General features: G+C 42.8%; 1 protein-coding gene across 1 annotated transcript in view; it reads left to right on the top strand.

Annotated features, from left to right (window-relative positions):
- The window catches only part of luzp1 (leucine zipper protein 1), a 45,758-nt gene that overhangs the window by 15,683 nt on the left and 16,012 nt on the right, over positions 1–14,063 (top strand). Inside the window, exon 2 of the mRNA XM_053433753.1 lies at positions 3,721–3,780. The gene's annotated coding sequence lies outside the window, so the exon portion shown is untranslated. The remainder of the gene's footprint in view (positions 1–3,720; positions 3,781–14,063) is intronic.

Here is a 14,063-nt window from a genome sequence, read left to right as displayed (position 1 = left end):
CTCTGGGCCCTTTTTCTTTTGGCACATCTTTTCTCCACACTACATTTGAATGCATCCCTTTGGCTGAAAAAATAGCAAATCATGCCAGCTAATAGAAACATTACCAACCATCTCTCGCAAGACTCGGTGCCAAATTGGACTGTGGGTGTGTGTGTGTGCGTGCGTGGCCTCACCTTCTCTATGTGTTTGGAGAGTGTTAGCCCAAGTACACAAAGGCATGCACTGATACATTATCAACAGTTTCCATTATGTGTGATAAAGTGCTCAAAGATAAACGCTGCACGATTAAATGTTTATGTCGAATTAAAAGCAGGACTAAGAATTTCCTCTCTGTTTGACACATCCGTTTGTTGGGTCACATAAGGATTACTGTTTGGTTTTCAAATAGGAATAACCTGACGTGTGTGTATTATGGTTTGGACAAGAAGTGCTTAATACTGAGAAGAAACTGGTGTCATATCGAGGCACAGATTGTACAGGAACGCGGAGGTTTAGTGAAATGCAGAACAAACTAGTGTGTTGGTTGTGATAAGGAAAAAACATTACTGATTAATGAAAGTGAAGAACCACAGCATATCTCTTTAAGCTCTTTATTCTGACAAAGCAACACAAATTGATTGATAATGGAATCTAACATAATGGCCACTTTATTTAGTTTTTTACTAAAGATCTTGCACCTTTTCAGATTTCAACTAAGACCCGACTGAAAGCTGGGGTGGGCTTTCTGAATGAACAATGGCAATATATTTATTTCAATGGAATGCTATTGTGATCATGTGATCCTTAATGTGATTCACACGTGAGGTTTGATCGAAGGTCCCAATTGCTTCGAGCATCAGTTTGTTTGCTTTATGTGATTTCTGCAGACATTGATCATATCCTGATAAACACTACATCCATCTCAAATATAGAGCCTACCACGTTTTGCTGATTCTATGAAGCATTAACACAGATGTTCAGTGTGCAATTAATGTCACTAGCTCGGTGGAAATAAACAACCTTCCGATGTGATGACTAGTTGTACAGAAACGGAGACAGACCCCGGAGGAAATGCCACCTCACAATGTTTCAGTGAATTCTACTGAGCAACATAATAAATCTCTCCCGACCTGACATGCTGTGTGCGTGAGGGGAAAGCGAGCGGGAGCGAGGGATGAGTCGGAAGAAGACAGCTGTTTTCAGTTTTGCTTGCTTACGGGTTGGCTAACTGTCTGAATTAATAGCTTCGATCCCCCCCCCCCCCCCCCCCAAAGACACGCACACAAACACAGACAAACATGTTTTTTGGTCTCACGGATATTTGACATATCCTGTCATTTGTAAAGTTACACTTCCTGCTAATAAGTACAGAAATCCATCTGTCTGTCATTTGTCTGTCATCTGTCTGATCGCATCCAGGTCTGAGATCATTGCACTGGCTCTCTGTCTGTAGAAGAATTGACTTCCAACTCCTGCTGTTGGTTTATAAAGCACTGACTAGTCAAGGAGCAAAATATATTTCTGACCTACTGCCACGTTATGAACCATCCAGACCCCCCAGGTCGTCTGGAACAGATCCGCTTTCTGTCCCCAGAGTCAAACTGAACATGGAGAGTCAGCGTTCAGTTTCTAGGCTTCACATTTGTGGGAACAAGCTCCGAGAGAACTTCAGGTCTGCTGAAAATCTTGGTTCTTTTAAATCGATGCTGAAAAGGTTCCTGTTTATCATGACCCTGTCTGTTGATTCTCCTGATCCCCGCTCATCCAATCACCATTCAACTCGCTGGTTGCTGTTGCTCAGGGCCTTGGGAAGCGCAGTGAGGACCGTGAAATGGATGAGTGGTTCCCCCTTTCACTTTATCCATTAGTCCCTGTGAGGTTACTGGTGATGACGGGGTGCGATAACAGGGACACCACAGTGCGTCAATGTAGCTATGTGAATTTGTAAATTTATTTCATTACCCCAGGCACATTTTGAAGGGATATTAACATCAGACACAAGCTTTAACTAAAACATCATCAAAGTCACATCACAGCAGGTGCAGTTTAGAATAAGTCAGGGGTTATGGTTGGCGTCTCACACTTTAAAAACACTTCACAGTCCCACTGCACTTCCCAGGGTCCTCAGCAGCACACCCGCCAAGCTTGACGTCAATTGGATGAGCGGATATTGAGAAAATCGGAGAACAGAGAGGTAGAAAGACAAAAGATGTCTGGGTAGGAAACCTCTGTTTTGTTTTTTTTTACTCAGCACATCTACCATTTGGTTTCGTGCAGTGTAGAACTATCGTTGTGTTGTGTGAGAGCGTCGGATGATTCAGCAAAAGCTTTGTGGGGATGTGACGCCACCGACTTCATGAATCTAACATGATGCAGCTGAGAGCAGAGCTGCAGGGTCGTCTCCTTCCTGTGAAGGAAAGAATGTGTGGGAACAAACTGAGAGGACGACACAGAGCCGAGCTGAGAGTGGCAGGAGCGACTGAAAGACGGAGGCTCCGTGTCCATCAGGAACTGCTTTCAGGGTCAAAGTGTTGGGAAGCACATCACTTGCATCCACCGTTTAGAATTCAGTCATTTCTCTCTGATTTGAATCTACTATATTCTTCCAGAGCTCAAGTGAAAAGTCAAATAATCACTTTTGATTATCCAATCAAAGACATTTTTTAGATTAAATTGTCTAGCCATGCTCGGAAATTTTATTTTGCTTGCATTTTCCACTACTTTCTGATAATTTATAGGTCGAACAACTAATTGCTTTATGTACTAAATAATCAGTAAGTTCCCTCATATTGAGGCAATCGTTAGCTGAAAGGCTAATTATCATGTCACGTAGCCAGACGTTGATGAAAAATAGTGCAACAATAATACAATATTTTCATTTGTTCAGCTCTGTTAAAATAAGATCTGATGACATTGTTGCTTCTCAACAAGCTCATTTGCTTTTGTGTCAGTTTTATTGTAAACTTTCAGAAGGAATTTCACCTCAAGTTCCCCGTCCTCTCTTGTTCCGGAGCTTTCAAACACATCACACAGATTTTTTTATTTTTTTATTCCAATGCACAGGTCTGCACGTCCAGCGTCCTGTTGCTGCTTTTAGTCCTCAGGAATGTTCCCGCTCTCTTTCTTTAAGCCCCCTCCCCTCCTCCTCGTCTTCAGTTCTCCCCCTCCCTCCACTTCCCTCTCTCATCCTTTAAATTCAATCCAGACTCAAGTCTTAAATCTGGATTCTCTGTGCTTAACCAAACATATGGAATGCTACTGTAGTGGAATGCTCCAAGTCTGGGCTGATGTGTGTGTGCCTGACTGTGTGTGTTTGTGTGTGTGTGTGTGTGTGTTTGTGTGTGTGTGTAGAGCAGATGAGAGCTCCTCGGATGATGATGATTATGATAATGGTGCGTGTGTGTTTGTGTGTGTACCAGTGCCTCCCCTGAGAACTGAATGGGGCCTTCTGTTGTCGTGGCCAAACACACTGCTTGTCTGCTCATGCATGAGTCTGCTGCAAAGCCTCCAAATGCGTCCCATATCTGAGCAGTTAGCTCATTCTTAGCCCGTTAGCTTAACTGCGAACGATCTCCCCTACAGTGACTGCATTGTCGGCCCGGCCGCAGGCTCCGGGGCCTCGCCAACTGCCAAACATAATAATGGAGAGAGATGGCATTACTGTGTGTGTCCTGATATTATGACGACCAGTGAGTCCACTTTTATTAACCTCATGCCCTGCTTGTGTGTTTTTAACCACAGGATGGAGACTTCCCAGAGTGGAGCTTAATGTGCCCGCAGACATACGGCTACATGTGAAATGTAAGTTACGTCTTCATGCTCTTAGGATAAAGTTGATTTATTTGCTCTATAATCTGTTCCTGATCATAACTGGTGTCACTGGAAGTCTACAATGAAGTAAACAAAATACAAAATTAGGGCTGTAGTGTCTAGTTCGTCAGGTTGATGCTTTGTTAGAACAAATTTTTATTTAAAAGCAATAAGAGCTCCAAGAGAGACAAACTTCCTGTGTTGTCACAACTTTTAAAAGGTGGTAATGCTTGATGGATTAATCATCACTTGCATCACAACTGTGGCATCAACACGACTCCCTTTACGTTCGCTTGATCCGAGGTGATTCGGTGCAGTCGTCTAAGTGTCCCCCCCGAACAACTACAACAAAAAGGGCAAAATATTCCTTACAATCGCTTCTTATATCCAAGCTCAAATGCATCAGGACTGTTTCCCTCCGGCCCTTCTTCGTCCACTTCTCTTCTTCTCCTCCTCATCCTCCTCCTTTAGCCACCTTTCCCTCCTTTACCCCCCCCCCCCCCCCCTCTTCCTCCCCCTCCTTGCCTCTTCCGCCCCTCCTCTGGTCTTTGTGAGTCTGTTTCCTGTTGGGCACAAACGCCGGCGCCGCACTTCCTTCCCTGTAGCCTGTAGTCACACAGGAGTGGCACACAAACATATATATGCTGTATTGTGTATACTCTGCAGCATATGGGTCAATGTATATAAGTATTACATTCAACATGTTTGTGTGTGTGCTAGGCCATGTTAGAGACAGTACATGTGTCCCTGTCTTGCAGTGTCTCCCCGGCTGTTTACGTTTCTCACACAATTGTCAAAGTTCAATATGTGACCAAGACATGTGCTCTGTGCATGTGAGGTGCATTGGGTGCATTTATTATTCCGGATGCTGACAGTCCGGAACTAACCATGACCATGAAAACCGACAGTGAAACAAAAAAATGAAGCTTCCCACTAAAGGCACGTATATCCTATATTTAGGTTTCTCATCATCAGGAGCGTCATCATGACTTTATTTAATGCAGAGACAAGAATGAACAGATTTTATTTTCCTTTGAGGCTGAAGCTTCATATTAAGCATGCATGCATCAGACATAGTGACACTTCTTGTTGTCGTTTAGACATTTGGAAAAAAACAAGATATTCTGTTCTAACCATGTGATTCAGGATGCCCGCATCTCTTCTCCGATATACAACGTCATCATTTCCCCTCCTCTTCCCTCCCTCCATCCTGCAGCCAGTGCTGCATTCCTGCTGCAGTAATCCACTCAGGCAACTACCTGCTCTGCATTATGTGGAGTCACTCCCCTCATATCTCCCCTCTCTCTCTCTCTCTCTCTCTCTCTCTCATGGTCTCTCTCCCCCCTCCGTGTCGGTGTTTCTCTCCATCTTCTTTTGCTTACCTCACATTATTACGCACATTTTGCTAAACACATTTTGCTGAACACATTTAGCTTCGTCTACACTTTTCGCCGGCTGCTGCCCAGTCTCTCACTTTCCCTCCCTCTCTCTCCTTCTCTTTCTTTTTCATCAGAGAGCCTCTGAGGTCTCCATTCAGCCGCAGATGAGCACTGCCAGCCAAACTCTCTCTCTCTCTCTCTGTGTGTGTCTGTTTTTGTGTGTGTGTGGTGTTTGTTAGTGAATGAGCCAGGCAGAAGGTTGAAGGGCTGTATGTTAAGAGCCATTGATGTTCCTCTGAATTGACAGTACTTGTGGGCAGTTGTTGGTGAGTGTCGTCTCCTCCCTTGGATGCTGGGGATCTAACAATGCGTCTGGGTGATGATGGTGGATGAATAGTGACGTGGTGCTGATGTTGTGACCTTTGATGGAGGAAATGGCTCAACACATAATCACCGACCTTCCACTTCAGTTTCACACAAACAATAACTATTATAGCATCATTGATTGCATCAAGTTTACACAATTTCCCAATATGTAAAATGCCTGTGTTTCTTCACAGGCATTGATGATTTATAATTAGCTCTTTTACACTCCTCATCCCACTCTGCGTGGGGTGAATATGTGAGTAACGGATGTGAGGTCCAGTTTTCATCATCAATCTCAGCCCCAACACTCTGATAAGCCTGTTACTGCTTCTGTGCGCTCTGTGGCACCTGGTGCGTACTTGAATTTCTTCAACTCACTCGGCGTGTGATGCTGCAGATACTGTCTGTCCTTCTGTTATCTTCAGTTTGTTAATGTTTGTTTTTACACAGTGTTTACACATGGTCTAATGTTTGGATTGACTGTGGCATGCAAGGACAGACACACTGAGAGAAAGTATACAAAGACAGTTTGTTAGAAAATAAAATGATATGTTTAAAATATTTAGGTCCAATGCAATTTTGGAGCTTTGTATCAGCTTTGTATGACGACAAATTCCCCTTTGGGGGCTAAGGCCAATATATCGTGTCCCTCATCTACAGATACTAAATATTTACTTGTAGAATATTTTTATATGTCCTATGTTACTACAAAATCTCTGGTTAAATTTTACATATTTTTAGACTGTCTAAAAAGGATGAAAATCTTTTAATATATGTTTTTTTGAATACCTGGAAACTGATCACACTAAAACTTTATAATTTGTTCTACAGCCTAACTGGCCATCAGATCTCATAGATGTTTGTGTGAGACATCTCACTAACACTCAAACTAACAACGAGGCAAACTAGAAAGGCAGTCTGAGAAAGCCTACCAACAACAAGGCCAACGCCCGATCTCACCGTGTTAAAAAACATAAATATCTGGATCAACCCGTTTATCCGGATCCGCTCCAGAATGTAATCGTTTCTTCTTGGGGGTCATGCGCCTAGCTTATTAGTTTTTGCTTAATCATGCTGACTAAGAAACCGATAAAGAAACGCAGATTAAAGCACAACCTCTTTGGTGAAGGTAAACAGAACAGAATGGAAAACGTGACCTCATTGAGTTCAGGTAATTAATGAGTAAAAGGCAAAACGATCCCTCCGTCACTCTCTGTGTTTATCAGAGTTCAGATCTCTCTGTGTCTCTCTTGTCTCATTCTCTCACAGTTTGACTCATACTTACTCACACAGACACTCAGACTGTCAGTCACTCAGTGTTTAGTTTAATAAGTGTCATCGTGTTGTGATGTTTTCATGTTCTCTTATCAGCGTTAAACGCTCACACACGCACACACACACACACACGAACACACAGTCCCTCTGGAGCACTTCATCACTGCACAACTTCACACACCCGTGTGCTCTCACTGAGTCATAGCAGGTTTTAAGCTGACGTCTGCTGACACCTGAGAGTGTCTGAACAGCTGTGCAGCTTGAAATAGGGAGTCGGTGTTGGTCCTGACAAACGCAAAGAGTTTCCCCTTAGTCTGATGTAGTCTAAATTGTTTAACTTGGAGTTTGTGTGTCTGATTTGATGCTTTTCTCTTTATATTTCCTGGATTCAGTGTTGACAGATTGAGCGCCCGACACATTTCTTCATGGTGATCCCGTTATTTCATCATTAGATGGTGTTAAACGGGTGTTAAGCTTGGCAATGGTGTGAGATCGTCTTGGTGTGATTAATGTCTCTGGTTTCTCTGGTTTTTACATTAGAATTATAAAAAGCGTATAACTATAGCTCAAGCAAGAAAGTTGGAGAGAAAGTATTCACATCATTTACTTAAGTAAAAGTAATAATACTACAATGAAATTGATTAAAGTGAAAAATGTACTTAAAGTTTTAAAAGTCAAAGTAATGAAGATATAATAAAATCCCCCCTTTGACTGTTTTACCATCATATCACGTATCATTAGATTATTTTTTTCCCCAGCTGATTATTTTCTCCATTAATCGATCAATAAATCTAAAAACTCAACAAAAAAAATCTCAAACCGATTATCAAACTAAGTATGTCAGACTGATTCTGTCACACACACACACACACACACACACACACACACACACACACACACACACACACACACACACACACACACACACACACACACACTCTCTCAAGCTGGGGAAGATTATGTTTGTTTCTTCATGGGTTCAGATCAGGGTCAGTGTGAGTCAGAGGTTATCGAGCGGACATGTAGCCAGGAGCAGGGATTGTGTTTGAGTCTGTACTCGTCTGCTAAACCGTCAGTTTCTCAGCTAGTAGGAAGTCGAGGAGGAAAAGGCCTCTTGACTATTTCGTCTTAACAAATTTTCATCACATGATGCACAAAACTATTTATAAAATGACTTTCTGATAATAACCAGTGAAAATTATTATATTGAATTAGTTACTCATGGCTATTTCAAATTTTAATATAAAAAATGTAAATAATTCATGGTCATGTTACATTTTTACACTACAAAATGTTTCATATTGGCTAAATCAGTTTATCGTGAACAGACTTTTGATTTTCTCATGTCAATATCAATGATATCGCCTATATTTCTAGACAACATACTTATGAAGATACATTTTCAACCATGATATTGACTGAGATTTATATTTTACACGTGTCTAGATCACTTCAAAAACTGTCTTTGAAATATCTGTTCCTCAGGTTGCTATTATTTACCAACAGACATAATACTACAGTAATACTTATATGTCTACTATAAATTAATATTTATCTATTTATTCATCGGCTTGTAATTGATCTTTTCCTGTGTGTAATCGCTCTGCCCTTCATCAGCTGATCAATGTAATAAATAAGGCGTAGATTACCTTCTGGGCTCTTGAGGACGTTATGTATAGTCACACTTCCTCATCATGGCTCATGTTAATGTCATGTCAGCGTGGTGGGACAGTTATGTCTCCTGCTGGAGTCGTCCTGTCTCTCACTTCACAGCTGGTGACTTCCTGCGGTTACAGACACATGAACATGCACCCATTCACAACCCCAGAGAGTCTGCCAACCCGTCACATGTGAAACTCTTAAACTCAAAATGTATTGCCTTGAAATAATTGTATTATTCTTAGTTTGTTTTATGTGTGTGTAGAAATTGGACAATATGTGAAACATGTTTTTATTCTTTGTCTCTGCTTGTGCGAAGCTTTAACGGACACATGACGTGTATTCATTACTTACTGAGCATGTTGTAGTCCTATTTTACTCCCTAAGTAACTATTTATTACCAATAATCCATGTATCCATGTCATTCAAAAACCCAGAATTCTATTTTAGTTCAGATCAGCTCGGTTTCGGTTTAGCTCAAGTACAAAACAACACAATCTGTTCTCCTAATCAGGGCCTGTGTCCTGTTTGCCCCTGTGTCTCTGGTGGAGTGTTTTACATGTTTACAGTGTCAGTGACCTCTGACCCCCGGACACAGAGGGCAGCAGTGCCGGGGAGGAGTGGGGAAATGTTTCATGGCAAGTCACACTGGACATCAATTTGTGTGTTTACATCGACAACAAGAGGATTGCTTAAACTTGTGTTTTTGGCGGCCGATATTAAGCAGCTAGAAATGTCTAATACAAATGTATCGATAACGCAGTGATTCCTAAGTTCCAAATCCAGGAGCTTGTTTTCACTTTCTTTAAGATTTTGAGATAGGACTTTTATTTTGACACAGATTTCTCAGACTATAATTCATGGATTTTGATGAAAACAATCTGTGTAGGGCACTGATACTGTATTTGTGAGTGTTCACAGCTTGGTGCGATCCAAATCAAACTCAGGATCTAGTGGATTTTATATTTTTTTATAGGGACACTGTTGGGCCTTGGTGGAGGTTTGTGCTCTCTCACCGCCTGTAAAGTTTTGACTGCATCCACGCCAGCAACAGCCAGTGGCCGGAGGCACTGTGTTTTCGACTTACCGTCCGCCTGTCCCATCCTCGTAAACACAATATCTCAAGAATGCCTAAATGGAATTTCACTTGGACTCGTGGATGAACTGATTCGATATTGGTAGCCAAAGGTCAAGATGTCAGAAATACATTCACATAAACAGCACTGGTTGGCGAAGGCATACGACGGCAGTGCAGTAATTCTAATTATACAAGATCGTGTTTTTGACGAGGATTCTCTAAATAACAGTTGAAAATCATTTTTTGTTCCAGTTTTCTGTGGAGGAAAAACCGAGTAATGCAGATGCTGCTGTGTCTCACTTTCTCCCAAACATTCGGTATCTTCACTGTGTAAACACTGCGGTTTCTTTTATGAACTGACATATGCTGATATGATACAGGATATCTGCAGTAGGCCAAAATTGGTCAATTCATCACGCCGTCCAACTTTTCAGTCTAGCCCTACCTGACCTGATTAAATTCTCTGTAATTTAGATGATTACTGGTGTAAGTTACCAGACATGGACGAGACCCTGGACGGCCTCTAATCTGCAGCATCACCTGCCATGCCAATAACTACAAACACACTATAATTGATTCAGCTGGTTTTTGTGTCATTTCGGGTGAGCGCTGAAACAGAGAGGTGCTGGGGAGATATCCGCTGGAACAGGGGAAAGTAGAGCGCCCTGCAACCCTCTCTCTGCTCTGGTGAGCATCCACTTGGCTCAGGTTTTCGTCGAAGGAGATACCGAATCCCTCCTTGCCTGCGTTACTTTACATGCTGTGTTTTCATTGAACTGACTGGACTTAACCTTTTCCAGATCTCCTCTTGGCCCGAGAGCCAGCTATCAACTGACTGGCCCGTATTTTCAGGTGCTGCTGTTTTTAAATAGAGCATCTAATATCTTTCCGTGCTTCCGCGTCTTGATCGCAGTAGCAGTGACTGCCCTGCGTGTTCGTGTGGCGCTGTTCCCTGATGAAGGAAACATGCTCTAATTTACCGTTCAGCCTGTAAGATCAGGAGTGGAGCTGCAAAGCTTTGATTTGGCTTCGAGTCAGGCTCCAAAGTCACATCTGCAATCAGGTCATAAACAGAGAAGCCGAAACATTTTGTGTGTGCATCGAGCCACGTACAGGTCAGATACTGTAACTCCTCTGGATTTTCTCTCTCTCTCTCTCTCTCTCATCCTGCCGTGCCCGTCTCACCCTTCCTTCCTCCTGTCTCTGGCATTTCTCACCCCCCCCTCCCCCATATTTCCCCCTCGCTTCTTATCGTGCCCTCTTGTACAAGCAGAGTGTTTTAAGCCCCGGGAACAGGGCTCTTGATGTAGAGCGACAGGGTGGTGAGTAGAGCCCTAGACAAGGCTGTGAGTTACTGGGCTCAGACGGGAGACGGAGGGTTTGTTATTTTAACAGCCAAGATTTTCATCATGAAACTTACCGTGATATTCACATAAACGTTCATCATTAGGATAATCATTCACCTCCCGAGCGTAACCTTTGACTTCATTGGCTCGTCTGCAAGTGTACTAGGTCTCATTTGAAGATGAGATTATAAATTAAGTTAAACTGTGATTCATTAGACATTTAAATTGGCAAATTATGTTATGTTGTCCGTTTGTCGCAGATAGTTAAACCTGACATTTCATAGTATTAATATATTAATTAAACCTATAACTGTAGTAGGTGGAGCAGAAAACATAGACGTGCATGGGCTGTGGAAATTCCTAGAGACAGGTGATTATGCCTCCACAGACTATCCCATCTTCAAATAGTTTTGTTTTCACGTAACAATAGAAATCTTGCTCTGTTGTCTTTATTTTCCCTTTTCTCTCGCACTCTCTTAGTTTGTGTGTTTGAAAAAAGCTCAAAACCACGAGGAGCCACTTGTTTCATCTTAAAAGTATAATGCGTTCAGACTGTTTACAAATGACTGGAAGAACACAACAATTTATTCACCCACTTTTAAACAAATATTCATATTTGCACTGTTAGATGTCATTTAAGTCCAGACAAGTCTGAGGAGAGAAGGTATCCCCATCCCATTAATGAACCAGCTACTTAGCCATAGTTCCTTAGCCACTCTTCTGTTGAAATGCAGCTCTGCCCTTCGTTTCTTTACCCCTTTTTCCCGAAGTGGCGCAAAACTAAAAGGGTGAAAGAAACATGGGAAAAAAGTAACATGACAGCACAGGAAACGACAAACCGAACATTATGGGATGCCGGTTTTCTTTTTCTTGGAAAAACGGGGAAAAAAAGTTAGAAGCATCAGGTCTCCACCATCTTGTGGCTTCCACTGCTGCGCCAGCATCCATCCTCTGCAGTCATCCATACACTCACCAACACACACACACACACACACACACACACACACACACACACACACACACACACACACACACACACACACACACACACACACACACACACACACACACACACACACACACACACACACACACACACACACACACACACGCACGCACAGAGAGAGAGTACTTGTTACACATTCACATACTCAAACTAGCAGTTACCCAACATGAAGATGTGGTTGAGGCATTTTGACCGGCCCTTTATTAACTACAGTTCATGAGGCAGAAGAGCTTCGGACCCAGAACTTCCAACTTACAGCCGAACGTGAAGTGCAAAGAAAAAGGGGGGATTTTCTTTCCTGCCTTCATTCTCTCTTTCATGGAGGGAACAGAATGTACTAAAGCCAGCAGGCAGCAGGAAGAGAGTGGCTAAAGCCCTAATGATATGGTATATGATTGTAACCTTGGTGTGTGCGTGCATGTGTGTGTGTGTGAGAGCACAAGCAGAATGGATGAACCTCTTCTTCAACAGAGTTTCACTTACAAGTCCGTTGGTATTGGTCATTAAAGACAGATTGAAGCTCGTCCCTCCTCCCTCTCTGCCTCCCTTCCTCTTGAGCTTTGACCAACTCTCTTTTTATTGGTACCATTGTGTTGTCCTTTGTCTGTTTATCTCACACCACGCACACACAAAATATGTAAATCAGCAACACCAACTGTAAAGCAAGACATTCTAATATAAGCAATTGATGGAAATGAGCATTCATTCACATTTGGTAAAAATTGGCATCCACAGGTTTCAACTAAACCGCAGCTCTGTCGCACAACCCAGTTGATGCTCTTCTCGTGTAGATAAAACCAGTAGGGAGCCCCCAATTCACTTATTTTCACAATACAAAATAAACGAGTGGAATGGCCTTGAAACTAGAATTTCCTTAATTTTGTTACAAAACAGGCGTTCTCTTCAGGTCCCCTTCTTTTTGCATTTCTAATGGTCTTCAGTTGTGCATACAGTGAGCAACACATTGGATGTTAATTAATTGTAAAGTGTAACCATGAACCACCGGTGAGCTCCTGCCTCGGTGCCCTGTGTCTCGTAGCAGCAGCAGACGTAAGAATTCAAGGAGTGAAAGGTCAAGCAGGAAACTTCCTGCCACGCAGGTTTCAGGAAGTGAAGCGCATCAGAGTCGTTCAGTGTTGAGCAGCCAATCACGGCTTGGTGAAGCTGTTGTCAGTGTTTAATTTATAAGTTTATAAGAGTTTAGATACAGATGACAACCTGCGGTCAGATGTGGGTCAGGTAAATCACAAGATTCATGCAAAAGACAACCAGGAGAAAGTGTTCAGAGCTGAGATCCCTCTAATGCTAAAAGCTAACCAAAGCAAACTCTTAGAAACATTCTTACATCTTCTCTGTGTCCTCACCATTGAACCCAGACAGTGTCCTGGTTTGGAATGAGTTTGGGCAGAGAGAAGGTCCGGGAGTCTCCGTCAGTGGCCTGGTTAGGAGTATTCAAGGCACAGCGAGGGACTGGCAATGCCCTGGTTATTCTGTAGGAATGTGTCTGCATAAAAGGGGTCAGTTTCGCTGCCTCACAGCCCCTTACCCCCCTTCAGGCTTTCCGCAATTGTCAAACAAAGCCCAGGGGGAATGAAACTCTTGTGTTTCTTATGAGCCAAGTTCAGAATAGCCTCACAGCCCACCTTGTACCGTATTCCCCTCCCTCCCCTCTCTTCTCCATGTTTTCATACTTATTCTTGGACAAACAACTTTGGCTTTTCATGCTGCAGTCAAACTTATTTGTGAATATCCACATGAGGATGGAGAACAGGAATATTAGGGTTGATGAGCACTTATCCATGTGGTACTCACGGCCTTCATTTCTTCAACTCTGACCTCTTACTTCTCCCCTTTTCCTTTACCGGTTTTGTACGTCATGTTTTCCTTCTCACCCACCATAGTTCAAATTCCTTCCGGTTCTTTCCTGACTGTAGCTAATGAGGCCCCAGTGATAAGTGAATCAGGTATTTTGATTGGTCAGGCAGAAGCATGCCCTTGCCAGAGTCACTTTGCACGCATTGCCACCCCGTTGAAGCGGCCACTTTGCCCTGCTGGTGTGCGTGTCGGAGACAGGGATGGAAGGGAGAGATGAGGGAGGGAAAGGGGGTAGAGAGCTGGCAAAGAAATAAAAGGAGAATGAAAGGAGGGGTAGGCAGCCTGCCAAG

The sequence above is a fragment of the Pleuronectes platessa genome, chromosome 11, assembly GCF_947347685.1.
Source record: "Pleuronectes platessa chromosome 11, fPlePla1.1, whole genome shotgun sequence".
In the NCBI taxonomy this organism is placed as follows: Eukaryota; Metazoa; Chordata; class Actinopteri; order Pleuronectiformes; family Pleuronectidae; genus Pleuronectes; species Pleuronectes platessa.
The sequence above is the reverse complement of the archived record's forward strand: the minus strand, read 5'-3'. Positions and strand labels throughout refer to the sequence as shown.